Source organism: Enhydra lutris, unplaced genomic scaffold, assembly GCF_002288905.1.
Source record: "Enhydra lutris kenyoni isolate GAN:26980312 unplaced genomic scaffold, ASM228890v2 scaffoldscaffold4, whole genome shotgun sequence".
Lineage (NCBI taxonomy): Eukaryota > Metazoa > Chordata > Mammalia > Carnivora > Mustelidae > Enhydra > Enhydra lutris.
In genome coordinates, this window is record NW_019154088.1 from 25,466,320 (window position 1) to 25,490,206 (window position 23,887).

The window sequence follows — 23,887 nt, forward strand, 5'->3', positions numbered from 1 at the left end:
AGGTATGAAGTGGTCACGTGACACAAAGGAAGGGAAGTGAGGAGATGGTGTGATCATGTGTGACTCCCTCGGAGCAGCGTGGTGCAGAGAGAACCATCGCAGGCCTGGGGGAGCCGGTACACACCCACCTCGACCCCATTCCCATCCCATGTCTACTAAGTGACCTTTGGAAGATGACTTATTCTCCTCGGGGCCTCTGTAATTTTATCTGTAAAATGAGGGGATTGAACTTCATGATCTTTAACCTCCCTTCCAGCTCTAGAAGTCTATGATTCTAAAACAATTTAGACTAAATCATAAGGATGGACCTTCAGGCAGTGAGATCAGCAAAGGTGGCGGCAGTGAGGGCGCCACGGTGTTATGGCCAGGGCCATAATGAGATTTGTAATTAAATATAACAACATGGGGTCATAATCAGAGCTCATGCTTCGGAAGCCACATTAATCATGATGGGGATCAGGTAGTTCACTCTCCCCAGAACACAACAGGGACCTTGAAAAGGAAAGTGAAGCATCTCTTTGCCCTCCAGCACTGAGCGTATGCTTTAGAGGCGGAAGCCTGGGCTGCCCGTAGCCTTGAGCTTTAATCCTCTGTTGTACTTCCATTTCCTCCTTCGTAAAAGGAGAAATTAGATCCATATTCTCAAAATTTCCCAAAGTTTTTGGTAAAATAAAGAGGAAGTTAAAGACCCTAGAAAGCAGCCAAAACATCTGTCAAGTTTGTATTTTCTTAAAAATGTATTGGGTTATTATATCTGATATCATATTTGAATTTTTCCCAAACTTATAATACTTAAAATAATTTATTGCATCATTAAATTAATAACTTCTAAAGACTATAAAGTTTGTCTTGTGACTTTAAGATACTGCAACGAAGTGGGTGGGGAGGAGTCTGCAAAGGCTAGATAGAGGTATACCCCCAGAAGACCCTTCCAGAATTGATATTCTATGCTTCTTTCTGGAGCAACTCTCCATCATAAACTCGTGTGTGTGTGTGTGTGTGTGTGTGTGTGTGTGCACGCGCTGGAAGAACAGGTGTTGGTTGGAACAAGAAAGAGGAGACAAATCTGGAAGAGTAAGTGGCAGAAAGAAGGCCTTTATAATGAAAATTTTGACTCCTAAGAGAAGGAAAAAGAAAGAAAAGCAGACATAGTGAGGCCTCAGACTCCTTGGGGCTCAGATCAAATGTAGTAGATCTCCCAAGCCTGAGGCAAGCCCTGAGGCACAGAGACAATACGATAGCACAGCCTAATAAATGCCTCAAACCCTGCTCTGATTCTAAACTAGCACTTTACACAATGCAATACCATCTATATTTATAATGATGTCATTTAGCCACTTTAAATCACACATATCTATACCATTATCAGGGACAGGTGGATGGCTTAAGGTGAGACACAGCTGAGATCTAGCCCTGCAACTGAATTCTAGCCCTGAATCCATGTGTTGAAAAGCCCAGCACTTGTTCACAGAAGTCAAGTGGGTTTATTATGGGTCTGTCCCTACCAGGGCTACCCTGGTGTACCCTATGATCTTCCCACTCAGTCCTTCCCTGTTAAAGACTATTACTCCTTCTACCCTTTTGGATCAGATACTTACTTAGTGTTCACCTCAAAATTGGGAAATCGCGTTCCCTACCCTCAAGTAGAGAAAGTTAAATAGCTGATTACGGTCCAATTCAATAGATTTATAAAATTTCTCTACGTCCGACTTAACCCTGGAGCAGAACCTATCGAAAACAAAATCCTTCTCGATGCCTGCTTCTCTGAGAAAGGGGGTATTACTTTAGATACAACCTGAAGGTCTAGGGTTGACATGGGTATCTTATGACTGGAATCTATTTCAAAGGGCCACAAACTAGACACCCCAGGGAGACAGGAATTAATTTATTATTCATTGGCTGAATATTTGAAATAATCCTTTCACTCTCTGAATGTGTAGAATATTCTTCAGGCATTGGTCCAGTATAAAAACTGATATAAAGCAACCTCTGCTTCTCTGCTCTTCTGGTCTCATGTCAGCAAATATAACATTCCTGAAGAGTCCTTTAAATTTGGGGAGAGGAAGCGCTTGGGTGGTTCAGTCATTAAGCATCTGTCTTTGGCTCAGTTCATGCTCCTAGGGTCCTGGGATTGAGCCCCACATGGGGCTCCCTGCTCAGTGTAAAGTCTGCCTCTCCCTCTCCCACTCTCACAGCTTGTGCTCCCTCTCTGTCTCTGTCAAATAAATAAAGTCTTTTTAAAATTTTTAAAAATAAACAAATTTGGGGAGAAAATGCCACTAAATCTAACAAAATGGCTGCTATAAAATTATAGTCAACTGATGTACAGAATGCATTGGGCTAATTTTACACATATTATTCACTAGTTTTATTTTTCTTGTACTATTTTATGTTTTCCTAGGTGGGGTAGTAAGAATAATGACCCTCCAAAGATGTCTGCAACTTTTTTTTTTTTTTAAGATTTTATTTATTTATTTGACACAGAGAGAGAGATCACAAGCAGGCAGAGAGGCAGGCAGAGAGAGAGGGGGAAGCAGGCTCCCTGCTGAGCAGAAAGCCCAATGTGGGGCTCGATCCCAGGACCCTGGGATCATGACCTGAGCTGAAGGCAGAGGCTTAACCCACTGAGCCACCCAGGCGCCCAAGATGTCTGCATCTTAATCCTTGTATCGAATATGCTATGTGACTAGGCAAAGGGGAATTAAATTGCAGATGGCTTTAAGCCTGCCAATCAGCTAACCTTGAAATGGGGCGATTAACCTGGATTATCCAACTGGGCCCAATGTACTTAGGATGTATAAGTAGAAGAGGGAGACAAAAGGGGGAGAAACAGAGAAACAGCAACATGAAAGGGGCCCAACCCCATGTTGCTGGCTTTGAAGATGCAGAAAGAGAACAATGAGCTTAAGAATGGGGGTTGGTTTCTAGAGCTGGAATGGATAAGGAACAGATTCTCCCCAGTACACCCTTAAAAGATTACAGCACTCTACCTTGATTTTACCTCATGAGATTCATTTCAAACCTCTCAACTCTACAATCATAAGACAATAAATTTGTGTTATTTTAAGCCATTACGCTTGTCAGCAATATTTTATGGTAGCCATGGGAAACTAATATACTAGTTATCGAGAATACAGAGAAAAGCAACTGAGGCAGCCAACAACAGCTCTGATTGGGAAAAGAAGTCACAGACACAGTGGAAGTAGACACTCAGTTAGCTGGAGAGAGTGACTGAGTATAAGGGAGAGTAAAATCACCTACTAGGAAAAAATCGTCATGTGGGGAGACCACAAACCACAATAACCCCTGAGAGAGAGGGACATAAAACCACTATGTAGTCAACTACAGAATGATGGGAACCCGTCGGAAACTAAATCATCCCTATGACAACTGCCTCCAAACATAGCATTTAATTCTAAGGATGACTGTCCTAATGTGCATAAAACTGGCCCTGAGTCCCTAAGAAAAAGCCAAACTATATTCAGAGTATTCCTTAGAAGGAAGTGAATGGTAGATCATTTAGAACTATTTTAATTGCCAGAACTAATGGTTTTCATTACTTATTTTCCTCCATGGCTGCAACCCTCAATGTTTGTTTGTTTTTTTCTGCCCATGAATCATTTGCATAAAGGCCACTCATTAACAGTAACTTATTAATTTGTGGTCTCACTGGAAAAAAAAAAAAAAAGAATCTGAATATCTGTGAAGATAAGGGCATGCATAGCTTGGAAAACTGCCCTTGGCTTGCATGACAAATCCTGTCTCAGTTGTCTCTTTCCCATGTTGACCACATCTCACTTCCCTTTCCCAGTTTCTTCTATGCCCTGCATTTTGGTTCTTCCATGCTTACTCTCCCCACACGCTGAGAAATGCATCCACCTGGCAATTCCACTACCCTGTGCCTACTGATGTTCCTGATACTACTCCCTAACCCAGGATGTCCCTCTGAGGTTCTGATAGGCATTTGAATCATCTGAATGTCCACGTATCAAGACTCAAAAGGGGTCCAAATGAATCTCATAATCTCTACCCTCCTTTTCCTCAAAAGTCGAGCAAGTCTTCCAGTCTTCGTCTCATTGAACTGTAACACCATCACCCCAGTTGCTCACACCAGAAAGCTAAATGTTGTCCTCTCTCTAGGTCCCGCTGACCTGACCCCACAGTTATAGGTGAGAGCACTTCTCTTTGGACTTAACACATACTTTCTTATAGTACTTTTGTGGTGATTATTGTCGCATAACAGTCTAAAAGGTAGGGCCATAAAGCAACCATTTTATTATGGCCATATATTCTGTGGGTCAGGAATTTGGATGGAAAACAATGAAGGTGGATTTCCTTTGCTTCATGAAAAGTGTGATCTCAGGAAGATTCAAAAGATGAGGATGACCCCACGGCCAGGGGTTAGCATCATCTGAAGGCATCTTCATTCATACTGTTGTGGTTATCATGGGAAAGTATGATCTACAACAAACACCATGCTATTATGATTTTATTTTTACATATCTGGTGCTTCTGTCGCATTACAATTGTTACAGAAATTTATTCTCATCACTACTGTAAAATCATGGCAGTTATTAGAACAACTCCAAGATCTTGTCACTTGATGTACTAATAAAGAAGCACATCTATAACACCATTTTTAAAAATATTTTGATGTATTTTAATAAGTGTCTTCTGTAATCTTATATATATTTTTGGTTAATACATTAGAAACATTAAGAAACATCCCTCAGTTAGTGGTATTTAAACACAATAGAAGGTTAAGACCTTCTGTGTTACTTTGAGTAAGTAAATAAATGGATAACAGAAATAAAATATTATTGGCACTTAGTGGTAAATTCTAGTTATATAAGGTTTTTTTTTTTTTTTTTAATACAGATCACCTCACTTCTCAAGAATGCTAAATAGGGTGATACTCTCTTGGGCTACATTTTATCTAGTCTATTTTAGTCCATATTTCATTAGTGCAAAGAATCCTGTGAGAAAAATTATATAATAATTAAACAATAACTAAAACAATATATTGTGATTCCTGTATTATAACACTTTCAGGAGGTCAAGATTCCATATGTAGAAGAAAAACAATGTTAGAGAGGATTCATTTGGTCCTGCATTTGCCTCAGTGAATTCCTGAGAATGCTGATTCTCATAATATTAGCAAAGCATATATGGAAGGGAAAAAAAGGAAAAAAAGGAAGGGAGAAAGGCAGGGAAGAAGACAAGTCAACATATGCTCTGGCCAAATTAGCCGGGAAAACTCTTCGTTACACCAAATAGAAAAGACTTCTCTAGCATTGGATGTCCATGTGCCTGGTGGGTCTCTCTTGAGAAGAGAGTGTGCATTGTTTTCCAAGCCTGCCTTCTCATGAGTGTCACATTTTATGGAAAGACAGATCCAGTCCAGTTCCTTCACTATGGATCTGCAGAATCAAGGTCCAAAAAGGTAAGCAATATGCTCAAGACCAGCCAGCTGTTGGGGGAGCAGAGCCAGAACTGGAACTTGTCTCCTGGCTCTCAATCAATGGCTATTCCCACTCTCCCTCCATGCCAATTAATTAAGAGTACAGGTGCTTGCCTGCACTGGAAAGAGCAACAGTCCTATGAACAAATCAGCAACAGGTTGATGGTTGGAATGAATAATCAGAACGGGCACGAGTAATGAGACAGAAGTGATTCTCCCCAGTTTTTCTGCTTAAATAAGAATTACGGACATAGTTTTGGTATCTCACCTCTCCGCGAAGAACTTTTTTTAAGATTTTATTTATTTATATGACAGAGAGATCAAAAGCAGGCGGGGGGGGGGGGAAGCAGACTCTCCTCTGAGCAGAGAGCCCAATGTGGGGCTCAATCCCAGGACCCTGAGATCATGACCTGAGCCAAAGACAGAGGCTTAACCCTCTGAACCACCCAGGTGCCCCAGAACTTCTTCTTTTGACCTCTGTCTAGCCTGGAGATCTTTGTTGAACTTGTGGTGGGGTGAGGTTTAGGGGAAGTGTGGTGCTTGGTAAGATGCGGAGCAGAGAGCTGAGTTCTACAGTTGAATAGAAAGCAGGAAGGAGGACAGGTTCTTTTGCCCTTCTTACTGAGAAACTAAGAGTGTGGCCCCAAGAGCTAACTTAGGATACCATTATGTAAAATTCATTACCTGTAGATCTGACATTTTTTTCATTCACATCCACAGGTTGGAAAACATTTCTCCTTCCAAAGTAATCCCTTTTAACTTAAATGAAAACCCTACAGGATTGTTAATGTTGTTCCTGGAAAGTCATCTGAGTACCTTAACCATGTCACATCCTCAGAGCAGCCACCAGGCCTGGCCTCATTTACCCTCCTGCTGGGGCTGTAGGAGCTCAAGGACTAAAAATCAGTTCAAGAAAATGGGGCTCCAAGTGGTAGGGTGCAAAAGATGACCAAAGGCCATGAGGGAAGAGGAGAAGAAATGGGTTTTCCAAAGGAGAATCACCATGGCCCTGAGGTAGAGACAATTTCCAGATCAGAGAATGGAGGCATCCAACCTCTGAGATGGGACTGAGGGCCAAGGGGGTGTGGGAGGAAGCAGACAAAAGATGGCATACAAAGACTATTTTAAAACTTAGTTCCAGCTATGTGTATGTGCCTGAACAGCTGACGATACAAGCCACAGGGGTTATGGACTTCATGGTCCCTTCCTTCCACTCTTGAAGCAGAATGTTGGAATTGTGGTATCTCATGAGGGAAATGGTAGGACTGTTTGTAGATGTTGTAGCAGTCTCACCCAATCTGTACTATCCTTCGCTTCTATTGCAGTTACTTTTCTGAAAAATTTTATAGTAATGGGTTATATGATTGGACTGCAAAGGTAATTGTCATGAGACTCTTCAAAATTTTCCTCAGAGATGATACCAAAATAGACTACCATGTCCCAACAGAAATAACAATTTTGTAAGAGATGTATAGGGAGGTGGGTAGTGAGACACTTTGAGAAACAAGTTAATTAAAAAACCCTTTTCACAAAGAAAAGGAGAGAGCGCACCAAAAAACATGTCATCTAAAAAGAACACACCCCAGAACGTGAAAGCCTTCAAGCCACATTAGGGAGGTTAGGGGAATATATATTAGCAAAAACACAAAGAAAATATGTCTGAAATGTTGTTCTTCCATAGAGTAAGCTAAAGTAGTTAAGCTAATCATTTTAGCAGGAAACAGCAGCCAAATCCTTATTCAGAGATAATCCCGTCTCTTCGAATTCCTCTTTTCACAAAATCTCCTTCTCCCCACCTTTTAAGCTGGGTGACTTGGAATTATCCTTCTGGAGAAACTCAGAAAGATTTTCATTTTGTGTTTTTTACAAAGAAGACAGCTAGCTCAGAAACCTCCCGCTGCAAACAGCAAGGAGGCAAAGGACTCTCGCGGGGCAGGCTCTGCAGCTGCATTGGTGGGTCTCCACTTGGTTTGTCCTTCAAAGTCCGCGAAATGACTATTCCATAATTCTCTCACCTGATTAATTCTTAACTATGAGCATAATTACACTCTCCAGAAGGTAAATCGGTCTTATAAATCAGTCGTCGCTGACAGTTCACTGTGCACAGCCCTATCGGCTTGGGTGGGAAGGAGTGATGCTCGCCAAAGCGCGCAGTCCACCACCCCCACTCCTGCCCAGGGCCGGCCCAGACCCAGCAGCGGACCCACGCCCTCCACCACTGCAGGACAGTGGGACAAGCGGGAGGTGGCTGGCCAAGGTGGGCAGAGGGTGCGATTTCCTTTTAAAGCAAGGCAAGAGGGAGATGGGGAGCAGGAGGCTTATAGACTTCTCTATTAAAGCGGCACTGAACTCTCGCCTTCTGGCGAGCTGCGGCAAGCCGCCAATTTGAAGTGTGTGAGCTTTAATCTGCTTCTGGCCTGATGGGCTCTCGCGTCCACAGGGAGCTGGGAGGCATCCATTACACCGGACCAAGGAGATGGAGCGTCTAGGAAATATGTTAATGTCGGAGCCCTCCCCACCACCCGCCCCTGCCCTTGCCTGTCTGACAGCCTCAGAAAAAGTGACATTTCGGAAGTGCGTCACTCCGATCAGGCCTCCTAAAATTCACTTCTAGTCCTTGTATTAAACTTTTTTTTTTTTTCCTGGGTGGGGGGTCTGTAATGAGCAATTCACTTGTTCAAAATGTAAGCTTGGTTTTGTTAAGTCCAGGGTGGTTTCTATGCACAGAAAAACTTGCTTAACTTATTAAACCATATAACGAGTAACAAAACCTAACTTTGTTCTCAAATTAATGCCTGAAATAGCAAAATTATACACATAAAAATCAAGTTCTTCTTAGGTGTTTGATTTCCACCTGTAAATCTTACTAGATTTATAAGTGAAGCCAATTTAGCAACAATTTTGTAAGAGAGACTCTGACTAAACTTTGGTCCCATTTGCAAAACTTTGAAAAATATTTTAAACTGGATTTATCAATTGAATATATTCTATTTCCTATGTAAATTAAGTTGTGCAAGTGTCTGATTGAGAAACTCCCCTAGTGGAATACTCTTACAATCAAATTCATACCGTGCTGCACCCCAAATTCTCTTAAATGTTCCAACTGAGAGTAGATTTAGTGGGTACGAACTGAAAAATGCCAGGATGAGTGAACTATGTCATTAGCACGCTCAGTTCCAATTACAAACTGACCTGTTAATCTCGGAGCCCCGATTCTCTCAAATGTCATAATACTTAAAGCATGAAATATGTTCAGATTTCTTAATACTAAAATATCCATATTATGCATTTGGTTCTCTTAAATATTTCTACACTTATTTCTAAATCTTTCTCAAGTTAAAATTTTCTTTTTCATTGAGGAAAAAAATTACATCTCATTTATAGTTTGGAGATTGTGTTTCTAAATAACCGAAGGCTATCAGGCATACTCAGTGATCTGCAATGTCGATAGGCAATGAGGAGCGCTGCTGACGGTGCCTTTATTAACCACAGAGAATCTAAAAGAAAATGGCCACATAGCCATGTGCTTTGGTTTTGAAACATCATTACCTAATGTTCAAGTCCATCTAGAGTTTACAACCACATCCAAACTGACTGTAGCAATCAAATGAATACTTTCACATCTCTTAGTCTTAAGTTTTTATATGCTTTCCGGGCTAAATCTAAAGTTTTTAAAGATAATTTTAAGAGTCCCTTTTTAAACTATGGAGAACTTCAAACACATGAGAAATAATCTTTTAAAAATAGTGTAATGAAACCCTGATTTCTCCTCACGCCCATCACTCAGTGCAAACAAACAATGACTCATGACCAGTTCTGTCCCATTCTCCCACTTTCCACTTCCCCCTCCTGCATTATTGTGAAGCAAACCACGGATGTCAGATCTTTTTATCTGTAAATAAAGGATGAGGACTATTTATAAGAAAAAAAAAAAAAAAAAACCAGGCATTTACTATTACCAGACCTAAGAAAATTGATAATAGTTCCTTAATATTATCAAATATCCAGTGTTTGGATTTCTGATTATTTCATCAATGTAATAAAATTTGTGGTACAGTTTATTTCAATCAGGATGTGAAAGGAAGGGATCCATGCCTTGCAATTGGTTGATATGTCTTTTAAATCTCTCTTAATCTGTGAAAACCTCCTCTATTTTTTCTTGCAATTTATTTATTGACAGAATGAAGGATTTATCCTATAGCGTTTCTCTCATTCTAGATTTCCCTGCTTGTATACCTTTGGTGTAGATTTACATGTTCTTCTCTCTCTATTTCCTGTAAGTTATATTTTTGATATGACTACTTTGCACATGGCGTGTTCATACAAATGGAAATACATGTCTATCTCTTTGTCTCCATTTTTCTCTCCAACTGTATGTAGAAAGCACTGATGACGAGGGCCTAGATCCACTCATTCTGTGGGAAGAAATACCCCTTTCTCTACTTTGGTTGCCTACTAGAACAGTCCACATAAGAAAGGCAAGATAAACCTTTAATTTGTTGCCATTTTTACCAATTTTCAAAATACTGGGCCAGTACAGTAGGATCCTTCACTGATGATCAACTAATTTTGTTTTCAATATGAATGCATGGATTTAAAAGTAAAACAGCTAGATGGCCCTATCTTCAGATGTCTTGCTCTCCAGTGAAAAAACATGTAACCCACCAATCCATTCATCAGAAGCCCCGATTTTAAGAGATCGTTAACAGGAAAACATTGAGGGAAAGAACCCTAATGAAACTTTAATATCCTAGGCTCTAGAAATACAACTATTGCCCCTTTACAATTGCTGTGTCTGGATAGAAGTTAAAAATTTTTCTGGTGATTTTTATGTGTCAGTCTCTGTTCAAGGCATTGTAACTGTGTTAACACATATTAACTAATCTAATCCTTATCTTGATAGTATTATTGTCCCCTTTTTATAAAGGAAGATATCGAGACACAGCATAATTAAGTGGCCACCGTTATTTAGTGAGTAGAGCAGATGAGATTCAGATTCAAAACTTGAGCCCCTAATAACATGTTTTTGCTTTTGAAACACTCAGTGTAGGAATTTCAAAATGAAGGAACTCATTTTGGTTTTGAACAGCAAGGAACTTTAAATCCCTGCATGGCATTGAGAAAACAAGGAAAACAATTCATACCAACTGAAAACTAGAGCAATCAAATATATCATTTCTAGCATAGGGAAAAGATGATCTTATTTAGAAATGAAATACAGAGCTTTCACTTTAGAATGTACAGTACTAAGGTTTTAAGAACATTCTGAATTTAAAGATATTTGGAAACCAGATCTATAGAGTAGAAAGGTTTTTTTTTTAAAGATTTTATTTATTTATTTGACAGAGAGAAATCACAAGTAGGCAGAGAGGCAGGCAGAGAGAGAGGAGGAAGCAGGCTCCCCGCTGAGCGGAAAGCCCGATGTGGGGCTTGAACCCAGGACCCGGGATCATGACCTGAGCCGAAGGCAGCGGCTCAACCCACTGAGCCACCCAGGCGCCCATAGAGTAGAAAGTTTATTTGAAATCACAGACTCCCAAAGACACATCAAGCCTAACCATTTACTAGCAATGTGTCTTTGGCATTTACTAACATCCCTAGAGCTTGGTTTCTTTCCCTGTAAACTGGGTGAGTAGTATCAATCTCTCTACTCAATTACTGAATTGCTAGATGGTACCCTGTACATATTAAATAAATGGTGGCTTCTGATCCCTTAACTTATTGAAATTTTTAATATTCTCTCTGTTTCATGTATTTCTCAGTTAACTTTGTTTCAATCCTGTGGAAATTAAATAAACCTAAATTAGTCTCTAAATGTATGCTTTGCTTCTTTTAAACAAAGGATAATTATTTTTGTCATCTTAACCTCAACAATTCCTTTTATTTTTGCTGTATTCTCTAGGGAATAGGTAGGGAAAAGAAAATACAAGGCAACAGCTTTCATTAGATGACAATTTGTAATATGGTATGACCGCAGGGAAGACTGAGCAAAGGAGGAAAACTGGTTATATAGAGTGGAAAAGTCACAAGCAAAGAGAAGAGGCCTTATTTCCAATTCTTTTATCAAAGTAAGGCAATGATGCAAGGAGAAACCTCCACACGCCTTAAGACAGAAAGGAATGGAGGGAGAAGTACTGGCACAGTCAATAACAGAGGTATCAAAAATCACTGAACAATTGTGCACATATGCAATTTTACGTTTCTTAACACACATACTCACACACAGACACACGGTACTCATTCGCAGGATCCCATCCACTAAGTCATGACTGGTATTAAAATATGAACCCTTTGTTCCCTGTGCTCATCCCATTCACTTGCCATTACTCATTTCCCATATTAGCACCCTGGCAAGTCTTACATGCCACTTAAAGCCAAGGTTCCAGACACACCAGAACCAGGGCATGAAAGAACAGGATGAGACCAGGCTGGCCTCTGTGTTTACTCAAGGTGAACTCGTAAGATTTTGCCCAAAATATTCAGGGGCATTTTGTTCAAAATACTCAGGTGGGAGAAATTCCACATCTTCATTCAAAAAAAAAAAAAAAATCAAAATTTATGTGACTCTGGGCTTCTAGTTGTTCAGTTATAAGAGGCCTTATACTTGCCGGCAGGCTTAAGGAAGGCTTCTGTTCTAAAGTCAAGAATTTCTACTGGGATTCCAGTTGTCCAAATCATATAGTCAATTGAAATGAAGGAGATTCAACTTCCTATTTGTCTAGTTGCAGTAGGGGATTTGTAAGCATTCATTCATGTAAGAAATATTTATGGAGAACATACTATGTGTCAGGTACTGTATTTAAAGCAGAGTATTGATTTTTTTTTCTTTTATATGACTTTATTTGACAGAAAAAGGGAGAGAGAGAGAACAAGCAGGGGAAGTGGGAGCCTGATGTGGGACTTCATCTCAGGATCTTGGGACCATGGCCTGAGCCAAAGATGGACACTTAACCAACTGAACCACCCAGGTGCCCCAAGATAGAGTATTGAGTAAAATAGACAAAAGTCCCTGCTCCTCTGGATCTTATTTCTCCTTATTGTTTGTTTCCCTCTATTCCCAATAGAAATTAGGTCAAGAATAACCAGTACTCTGGAGAAGTAATGAGGCAGGGAAAGGATATAGAGATAGTGTGAAGGATTGACATTTTATTTTTTTTTTTAAGATTTTATCCACTCACTTGACAGACAGAGATCACAAGCAGACAGAGAGGCAGGCAGAGAGATAGAGGAGGAAGCAGGCTCCCCGCAGAGCAGAGAGCCCGACGCAGGGCTCGATCCCAGGACCCTGGGACCATCACCTGAGCCGAAGGCAGAGGCCCCAGCCTACGAGCCACCCAGGTGCCCCAAGGATTGACATTTTAGAAAGAATGGCTGGGGAAGGCCTCCCAGAGAAGGAAAATAAAGACCTGACACGAGTGGGAGATTAGCCACATGACTAGGGCAAGAGCAGCCCACACAGAAGCGACAAGGAGCATGAAGGCTCTGAGGTGGGAACAAGCCTGGCTGACCAATCACTTGAGAGGCTGGTGGGGCCAAAGTGGAGTTAAAGGAGGAGACTGTGATAGAGGTGAAGTCAGTTAAAACACACTAGAGAAGAGAAGATCTGGCAAACTCTTCTAAGGGCCTCCAAAGGCTATGGTATTAGAGTGGGACACAGTTCCCCATCACGCCACCCACTCTCTGCCCACCCATCTCCCCTTTCCAGCAGTTCTGCATGAAGTCCATCTTCTTTCTCAGGAGTCAGCCCCTCTACTTTAAGAACCCCAGTCTAGGGGCACCTGGATGGCTCAGCTGGTTAGATATCAGACTCTTGATTTCAACTCAGGTCATGATCCCAGGGTTGTGGGACTGAGCCCCTCGTCAGGCTCCACACTAAATGAGGAGTCAGCTTGAGATTCTCTCTCTCACTCATTCTCTACCTGCACACCCCCCAAAAAATAAATAAATCTTTAAAACAAAACAGAAAAGAACGCCAGTCCTTTCTTGTCCCCAGAGGGAAAGCAGGGCTCTATTTCAGGCAATAGTCTCAAAAGCCTCAGAGCAAAATGTCAGACTCCTGTTTTCTGTCTGAAGAAAAGGGACCTTTTAAAATGGCTTGATAGAAGAGAGACCAGAACTCAGACCTCCATGGCTCAGCTTTCTAATGTGAAAAGGAAAGGAAGGGGAAGGGAATATTGCCCTCCTCTGGAAGTGAGAACATGGAAGTCAACATCCTGGCAAATTAGTCTATGGCTCTGGGGCTTGTGGTAGGCCCTGAGGAGTGTGTCTCCCATATAGTATTGCACTCAACATGGCCTATGGCAAGAACTGATTGACGCTCCATTTCACCACTTTTAGATTATAAATTTTTTGAGAAAAAGACTGATCTTTATTTAATTTTCCATCTCCTGCTCCTATGACAGAACTTATCACCAGGTAGTTGTTCACCAAATGACCAGTTAAATAAGTGAAATCAGCAAATGACCAGGGATAAGAAATATTAATGTGCTCTGTAAAAAACAACCTGATTGCTTATGGAAGTCAGTGAGAAAGAGAGAGCATCAGGATATGGGATAGCCCATTTTGAATGGATGACTCAAAGCATCACAGGGGTATTGTATCAGAAACTACTGGTCGTCCCCCCATATCTACTCTTCTCATCTAAAGTTACCTAATTATTTTTAAATTTTTTTTAAGATTTTATTTATTTATTTGACAGAGATGACAAGCAGGCAGAGAGGCAGGCAGAGAGAGAGAGGGGAAGCAGGTTCCCTGCTGAACAGAGAGCCTGATGTGGGGCTCAATCCCAGGACCCTGGGATCATGACCTGAGCTGAAGGCAGAGGCTTTAACCCACTGAGCCACCCAGGTGCCCAAAAGTTACATAATTTTTAAGTGGGCTCAACTATACCTGGAAAAAAATGAGACCTTTCCCATCATCTCTTGCATCTTGGTGTGGTCATGTGTTCAAGTTCTGGCCATGGAATATTTTGGATGGATGTGGAAATGATGTGAGCCCTTCAAAGGAAAGAAGTTGTAATCCTATAACCCTTCATACCAGCTGGAAGAAGGATGTAACAGTGAACGATCTTGGACCACAGTGCCTACACAATACACTATGGCTGGAAAGTAGAGATAGGAGAGTGTGCCCCCTGATACTGTCAAGTCTCTAAACCAGCCCTGGACTGCTTCTGCCTGATCTGTGTAGATCACTGCCATTGTGGATCTTGATTACAGAAGGTAAACCTCTATTCTAACTAAACATGATGATCATTCAGTTTCTACTTTATGAGGACTGACTCCCTTGGGCACTTAAATCTTCTTGCTAAGGCAAATTGAGAACAAACATTGGAAATGCCTAAAAGAACTTCAAGATCATCAATATGAAAGCTGACTTAGGAAAGTTCATGATGGTTTCACCCTTAATTTACCACAAAAGAACTGGAAAAATATAAACTTTTGGGGTCCTGTCTCATTTGCAATTAAAATATAGCACCACTGATAAATTTTATATTTCTTCTTCAATTTGGTAAATTTTGTTGAATGTATGAAAAGCGTAGCCTCCATTTTTCCAACTCGAGCTCCCATTTCCTTATAATAACCAGACCAGGAAGGGCAGTGGGTAGGGCGAATTCTGTCATGGCAGACAAAGACAAGGTCAAATACTGTATGGTAAACTCAACCAGTACAGAAGAACAGGGTGGCTCTCAGCCTCATAGATTCCATAATCTAAATTTTGTTTTCCAATTTGTTCTCTACCCCACTACCTCTTAGTCCCCAGAAAATAAACTCACCACTTCCAACGCCGGCTCTTCCACTTAAGCCATTGCAAAACAGAATGCTTTTGACAAAGTAGAACCTGACTGTGTCCTTTGGCTACTCAAGTATGTTTAAAGATCCCTAATATCTTTAAGATACAGTTCCAAATTCAGAAATAAATTTTTTTCATTATCTAGCCTCTGCCTTTTTTGCAGCCCCATTTTCCTTCACTGTCTGTCCCCTCACTTCCCATCCCTACTGAACTACTCAACATTCCAAAAATTCCACACTCCTTCCCATGTTTTATCTGTGTATGCTCTCCCTATATTGACTTCAGCAGGATTTCGCCAAATGCTTCTTATGGTCATTTCCTATTCATCCTTTCCATTAGTCTTTTCTCTGATTTCTCCCTAAGAATCAGTCTTCACTGTGTTCCCAGAGCATTCTCTAGATACTTCTATTATGAGACTTAGAACTGTACTGTTTATGTATCTGTTCCTCTTCCCTAGAGCTTCACATGCTTTGAAGGCAGATGTCATGAGTCAGTATTTTTTCAACCCTGGTATCTAGCACTCTGCCTGCCATTCAGCAGCCATTCAGTACACGTCAGATAATAAACGGAACCGGATTATACAACTCCCTCCCCACATCAAAAAATATCTTCCTCTTTTCACATTAGTAATTTTGGCTTGAAATACCTGGAATATTGACTCAACTCTCCCTTTTTACTTGACTCTGTAAGTCAAACTAGAGCAGTTCCAGAAAGGACAGAAGGCATCTACAAAGGACTCTTGCCAATACTGATCACTTAACCAATGCAGAAGTGTGTCTGCTTGAAAGTAGAGCCACTGCCTTGACTATTCCAGGAATCCAAGTCAAGACAGAAGGATTTATACATGCTCAGAATTCTTATTTATGACTAGTAATAGCATAGTGGAGGAATACAGGCGAGATTGTCATGGTTACATGCAAAATAACAACTGTAATTGGCAAAATTAAACTTTTGATAGCCGAAGCTATATCAAGGTGACTGAACTCCTTTTGAAGTTGAAGTGGCTTGGGTAATAGAAACCACATATGATGTATTTTAAGGTCTTCTGTTACCATATGTGCTCCACTCACAGTGACAGATGGGTATTGATATTTTTTTCTCAACTGCACAAAAGCTAGCTGAAGCATATGCAAAACTCTTAATGGCATTAAAGTTTTGCCAATTAAAAACATGTTCAAGCATTTGATATAGTACTTGATAACATGTTTCACATTTCCATGCTGAATTTTAAGTCATGATTTTTATTACATTGTTTGTCAAGCTAGTGTGACTAAAACAATTATCACATGGGTCACATTTTCAGCCCTTTTATCATTTTGGCACCTGTCAAATTTAATGATGAAAAAGCAGTGGAGTCATTAAACAGTTATAGAAAAAATAAAGTATTAAGTTACAAATAGCATGCATGAAAAGAAACCAAATTTCATGTTTTCCTTGTATCCCATAGTTACCAAAGATAAACAGATTTGGGGGAATAAAAGTAAGCTGTTAATAGATAATAAGTAGCCCCCCAGCTGAGTCTCCAAGGTTTTGTTTTGATTTGGTTTTGTTGTTTGTTGGGTTGTTTTGTTTTGTTCCCCCCCCCAGGGGGGCAGGATTTGTTGTTGTTTTTTTACTAATCATAAAATTTAGAGCACTTTTCTATGGGATGGGATGATTTTAAGAGATTGAAGAGTTTTGTATTATCTTAGGCAGGCTTGGGGTGGGTTTGTTTATTTGTTTGTTGTCAGCATGTAAAGGGATTTTTAATTTGTTCCCTGCACCTTGGGCTAGATCTGGTTCATTTGGTAGATCTGGTTCTCTTTTTGGATGGTTAACTGAGATCTTGAGAAAGGCATTTTACCTTTTGATCATCCTTATCTCCATTATCTATGCACATGAATTTAAATAAGCCAGTGGACATTCTCCTGAAGATAGTGGAAATTTTCAAATGGTTTCACTTGAACGGTTCAGTATTTTTGCTGGTTTTCTCCATAACTGATTTCATCAACCTCTCTTTGCCAAGCTGCCACCTCTTTTGCAATGACCTTACGAAGATATTAAAGGGAGAGAGGAAAAAAGAGAGGAGAAACAAATCAATAAGAAAGTTCCAAAATGAGTCAGCATATGAGTATTTTTAAATCCTTCCAGAATCAATCGGGCAAATTTATGGAAGTGATTTTGGAGTTAGTTTAGTTGAGGAAACATGATGTCCAGAGAGGTGAAGACAGTTGCCCAAAGCCCCAGAGTCAATAAACAGATCTGATTAGAACTCCTGCCTTTGGATTCTTGCAAGGGAAATAGTTCCTTTTTCGCTATACTGCTGAATACCATATTGCCTAACAGAAAACTGCTGCTGTGCCTTCCAATGGAACAATCACTTTCCAGATTTATATCCAATGTCTGTCTCCTCCCACACGCAAGGATGGTCCTGATGATAGAAATCAAAAAGCCATTTAAGATCAACAATGACAACTGTAGGAAAAGACCATGCATGTCTCAGGTTAGAAAAAGACTGCACTTTTCAGACTAGAATGTCACCCTATTCTCCAAAAGGGTTTGGTACTGCTTAACATTTACTAGGGCCAGTGAAGTGACTGCCCTCTACAAATCCCCATTTACTCTTTATGGCAATGACTAAGACATGAGCAATATTCTTCAAGGACAATAGACTGAAAAGGGAGAAAAGTCAAGTGTTCTCCAGCCTCAGTTCCAGTGTTGCAGGCAATGTGGGCTCAGCAGCCAGTTCAGGCTTTACAAGGCACATCGCTGAGTTCATAAGCTGGAGTTTTCAGAGACCAACAGAATTTTTCTTTTGGTTCTAACCATGGAAATGTCGCCAAAATCTGAAAGCCGGAACCCTGTAGCAATGAGAGAACAGTCGGCTCTTGCATCAGAAATAGGCTCTGGCGATGGTGTTGCATGTAGCTAGGTCGCATTTTGCAAAATAGAAGCCATTATCTTTAGCATATCAACCAGACAAAATTAAATTGTAATTACATGGAGACATCCAAAAGCAAGCTATTTTGTCTTCAGTTAAATTCAAAGAAGTGTAATGGAGATTACCAATTTGAAAAGAAGTTTAGACAAGCAATAAACGTGGCTAGAAGAAACATGGAATTAGAAATTTTAAAAACCACCAGTCTGCATTTTAATGACGGGTAAATAATATTTCAGAGACCCAAGTAATGTCCTAGAGTGCATTTTCCCAGCTTTAGATTATGTGAATTTTCACTGATTTGGTACTCAAATTATTTCATTAATAGATTTTCATTTGCTTTTTAAGAAGTAAATATAAAGGTACTCATACTCATAAAATGCAAGGAGCTCATACACTGTTAGAAAATTGCTTACCCAGGGGCACCTGGGTGGCTCAGTGGGTTAAGCCGCTGCCTTCGGCTCAGGTCATGATCCCAAGTCCTGGGTTCAAGCCCGGCATCGGGCTTTCTGCTCAGCAGGGAGCCTGCTTCCTCTTCTCTCTCTGCCTGCCTCTCTGCCTGCTTGTGATTTCTCTCTGTCAAATAAATAAATTAAATCTTTAAAAAAAAAAAAAAAGAAAATTCCTTATCCAAAGAAATAGATTAATGCCATTTTACCCTGCAGTCTTCTTTAATATGAAAATTAGGCCTCTGCTGAGGGAGAAAAAATATTTTTAGAATAGATAAAAATTGAATCAGTCACTGTAAAGACTTTGAAAGAATAACTCGCATCTATCGAAGATGTCCGAGAAGAAAAGGTAAAGCAGAGGTCATCCACCCGGGCATTTCCCAATAATCAAATCCTTCCTTCAGGAACTTCAGTGGTTTTTTGTTTTACAAGCACTTGATTAGATTCTGATCAAAGGAGTTAATAGCCAGTTAACTTTGCAAACCTTAGTCTAAAATTGTGACCTACCAGACTTGAAAATGAACTGCAAGTGAATTTTTAAAAATTCTACCTCTTTCAGCAATCTCTGACCAAGTGGTCATCCTGGCAGAGCTAAAAAGGGCATCAGCAATTCCCCTCCAGGCCACCCTCTGTCCTCCTTTGTGCTCTAAGGAAGAGCAAACTTGCTATAAGGTTGAGCAAATTCTCTCAAGGTGTGTGGCCACAATGGAATAGAGTGGCGAAGACATATTCGTGAACCTTCTCTCCCAAAGTTAAGTACGTACAATTTATATCACATGTACATACACTAGTTAGGAGAGAGATCGAAGTTAAACAACATTTTGAGAGAAAGATTTTTAAATCAGGTCCCACAAAAGAATACAAAAGGAATTTTATGCCTGTTATTTACTTTATGGCTAATGTTAACTTGATATTCACAAGAAGTTGGGACCTAGCCATTTTCTCACATCTTATTTTGGTATAAATATCACAAGTAAGGCAAAATGTAGAATATATCCTTTGAACAGTGTGGTGACAATTTTCCCTCTACATTAGATGCCATTCAACTTCTGCCTATAGAACTGAGAAGCCTTTCAAGTTCAATTGTACAAATAAAGTGTTTGAATATTATTATAACTGTTAAAAACCTTCAAATCCAAAGATCAATGCCTCCCTTTGTGCCACTTAGGTCACACATAGATATATACTTGGCACCACCTTGACAGATCAAGGGACTCTCTGCTTTATATGTAAGTAACCCCAACCTCCCCTTGACTGACCCTTCATAATCTGTTTTCATCTCCCCAACAATTTGTTCCTCGGTTTCCATTTGTCCTCCATAGCAAATCCAAATTATTGAATGTAGCCAGAAGGCCTTCCATTTATCACGCCCAGCAGGGCAATCTGAGAGTGTGACAATCTATAACGGTCCTTGTAAACAAATAGAAAGCTAACATTTGAAAGAGGTAAGGCATCTGCCAAAGTTGCTCCATATCCAAGACAGTAAGGAGTTGAGTCAGTAGGCAAAAACGGCATTCAAGAGCATCTTCTAGGTGCAAAATTTCCTCTAGGCACCAGAAAAAAAGAAAACATGGTGTGTGTGTGTGTGTGTGTGTGTGTGTGTGAGTCCATCCTGTATATCAAGCCTTGCTGAAAATAAACTTGTGCGGTACTAAAAGCAGCTGGCTTTTTTATTTTCATTTTTTTAATCTTATTTATAAGCCCATCAAACAGCTTAACTAACAAATGCACCAACTCATTCTCTGCTCTGGATTTGAATTACAGTTGGCCTTGGCAAATACTGTCCAGATGTTGGCTAAATTGTGTCTGCTTTCAACAGAAGGTCAATAAACTGAGAAAACTGGCTTTGTGCTTCCTACAAATTTATTGATCCAAATCCTCAAAATGAAATCAAACCACAGTAGGGATAACCAGGGCTTGAGAGAGGGAGAAAGAGCCAAACATTTTTCTCTGACTTTCTCCAAGCATAAGTACACTTTCTCCACAAATTAATTTACATTTTGGAGAGGGCCAATGGTTGTTAAAGAAGAGAAGAGGAAGAAAAAAATGATGATAGGGAGACTAGGGGGAAAGAGAACAAAAGGAAGGATAAGAGACCAAACAAAGGACAGGGTGCAAAGCAAAGTTGTGTTGAGTAATGCATGGCCACTACCCTCAAGACAACTCTGCAAAATTGCCATCACTCCTCTCTCCCCTTTGCACACATACACACTCCTTGTAGTGCTACCATGGTTGTAAGAAATGTGCTGTCCAAATGTCTGTGCTTTATTTTCTTAAACTCTATTAGCAATAATCAGATGTTTTTCTAGCTTAAGATCCTGATACTTAGGGTTCTAAAACCCAAGTCAATGAGCCAGAGAGATGTAGTATCACAAGATATCTCTGGGTGTCATGTGGTCATCTTTAAACTATCTTAATTCTTCCAGATCACCAGGAAGTTGTTCAATATATACCTTCTTACCATGCTAATGGCATTATAAAAAGACACATGTACCATACTGGATAAATGGGATGCTAAGAGCATTTGATTTGGCTGGGATTTGATTTTTTTTTAAAGATTTTATTTATTTATTTGACAGAGGTAACAAGTAGGCAGAGAGGCAGGCAGAGAGAGAGAGGGAAATAGACTCCTTGCTGAGCAGAGAGCCCAATGCTAGCTCAATCCCAGGACCCTGGGATCATGACCTGAGAAGAAAGCAGAGGCGTAACCCACTGAGCCACCCACACACCCCTGGAATTTGATTTTGAAAAAAGTCTAAAATATATACAAAAATGAAAAAAATATTCAAATTATTCAGAGATAATCACACTTCCTTATATGAAATATATATTATATAAATTGTGCCAGCCTTAAAGAGATAATACATTGGCAAAGAAACGAGAAGTATTATTTCATGTTTGATTTATTTGAAGATCAGTCTACCATAAATTTAATTGTCCAGAACAAAGTTTGAAACCAGAAAATCATGAATTAAACCTTTTAGCTCAAGTAAAAGGGTCATAAAATGCAAGATTTTGCTTATAAGAAATTCTTGAAGGCAAGAGATTGCATTCATTTAGAATTGCTTAAAACACATGGCAGCCAGTTAGAAGTCAAAAAACAGACACCAAGAGTAATGAGAACACCATTGCAAGAGGAGACCATAGGAAAAAGAATAAAATTGTGTGACCTAATTTGGAGTAGAGGGAAAATAACCCTTAGGAGCCTTAATAATTTCTGAAGGCCTTGCTATATTATAACTAAGTATAACATTTTTAACACATCATGCCAATACTGAAGGATGAAAAGATATTTAGTATAACAAGACATAAAAGAAAATGTATCATATTTTATAAAGATTGTCATCAAAAAAACTACTGACATATATACTGTTGATACTTAAAGGGATGAAAATCATGAGATAATATGGATGGGTATGAAAGAAAAAGGAATGAAAAGACTAATCAATCAGATGTTAGAAGATTAGGGACACATGATTAGATCAGTAAACCTATAAATGCCAACATATGTCTTTACTTCTTTTACCATGGGGGGAAAATATCTTGAAAGAAGCAATTTTGGGCACAGAATTGCTGTGTGTATAAGGTGCTCATTAGGGTGCCTGGGTGGCTCAGTTCGTTAAGCGACTGCCTTCAGCTCAGGTCATGACCCTGGAGTCCTGGGATCGAGTCCCACAGCGAGCTTCCTGCTCAGCAGGGAGTCTGTTTCTCCTGCTGACCTCTCTCCTCTCATGCTCTTTTTCTCTCATTCTGTCTCTCTCTCAAATAAATAAATAAAATCTTAAAAAAAAAAAAAAAAGGTGCTCATTAAGTCCATGGATGAAGATCTAAGAAAGGAAGGTAAGCAGAAAATGCATCATTATTCTGCTAAAGACAAATTATTGTCACCTGCACAGAAAAGGGACTCTTTGGTTGGAAATACAGGCTGGAATAGAGGAATAAAGGAAGGAATGGTGTGAGACAAAGCTAAAAATGTAAGTGGAAACAAAACCTTGCAGAGCTTTGTAGGCATATCAAGGATAGGTAGTTCTGATCTTCTAAGCAAAAGGAACCTACCAAAGTGTTTTAATCAGGGAAGTGACATTACTATATTTCTAAAAGGTCACTCTAGAAGTAGAATAAGAAGGGATATGGACCCTGGGAAAGTCCAGGAACAAGATGATATATTATAGTGGTAATGAAATGCCAACATGGAAAGTGGAGATGAAGGATTGCATAATGGCATACATGCACAGAGGAATTACGAATAACCCTAAATTTTATAGTGCTAAGTGATACTTGCATTAAGATAGTAAGAGTGGAGATGACATGGAGATTATGAATTTAGTTTTAGGCAGGACGTATTTAAGGAAGGTTTGAGACATGCTATTAGACATCTATGTCTGGGGCTCAGAGGATGGATTTGGGTTATTTATACTAGATAGAGACCCATAGAAATACTGTTTGTGGTTCTGCTTATGATGACTACTTTCCCTCTGTACCATCTTTCAAGTATACCTCAATGTTATGGACTGAATGTTTATGATCCCCCAAAATCCACATGTTGAAATCCAAATCTCCAAATGAAGGCATCAAGAGATACAGCCTTTTGGAAATAATTAAGTCATGAGGGTGGATGGGATTAGTGCCTTTATAAAAGGGAACCCCAAGAGCTCTCTTGTGTATTCTCCATCATCTGAGGATACAAGAAGATGAGGCAGTCTATAACCTAGAAGAACCTGACCACACAGGCACCCTGATCCCAGACTTCCAGCCTCCAGAACTGTGAGAAGGAAAATTTTTGTTGCTTATAAACCAACTTGTTTATAGTGCTTTGTTACAGTAGCCTAAACTAAGACACCCTAAAAGAGTTGTAAAATTTGACCAGTCTTGTTAGAACTCTGGCCAGCTATTACATGAAGCAATCAGAAATCCTCTGAACTAAGAAACCTTTGACAAAGTTTTAGGTGAAATTGTAATTGGGCAAGTACAGGTCCGTGAGCAAATTTTCTTGTAACTTGATATGGGTTTTTATTATCTGTTTACACGCAGTTCCATACACACCTACAGCAGAAACTGCTACTCATCCTAGGATCCCTTATTCTTCTTTGTTATTAGACATGACTTCCCTATATGATTGAAGAAAGGAGACTCTCTTCCCAGTTCCTTCTTGGGCTAAGCCAGTAATTGGTTTAAAAATGTTATTTTCTTCATATCTAATAAAGTTTTTTTGGTATAACTAAATAACAGAAATTAAAAACCACCCAGCAAGCTAAGAATTACTTCTACTTA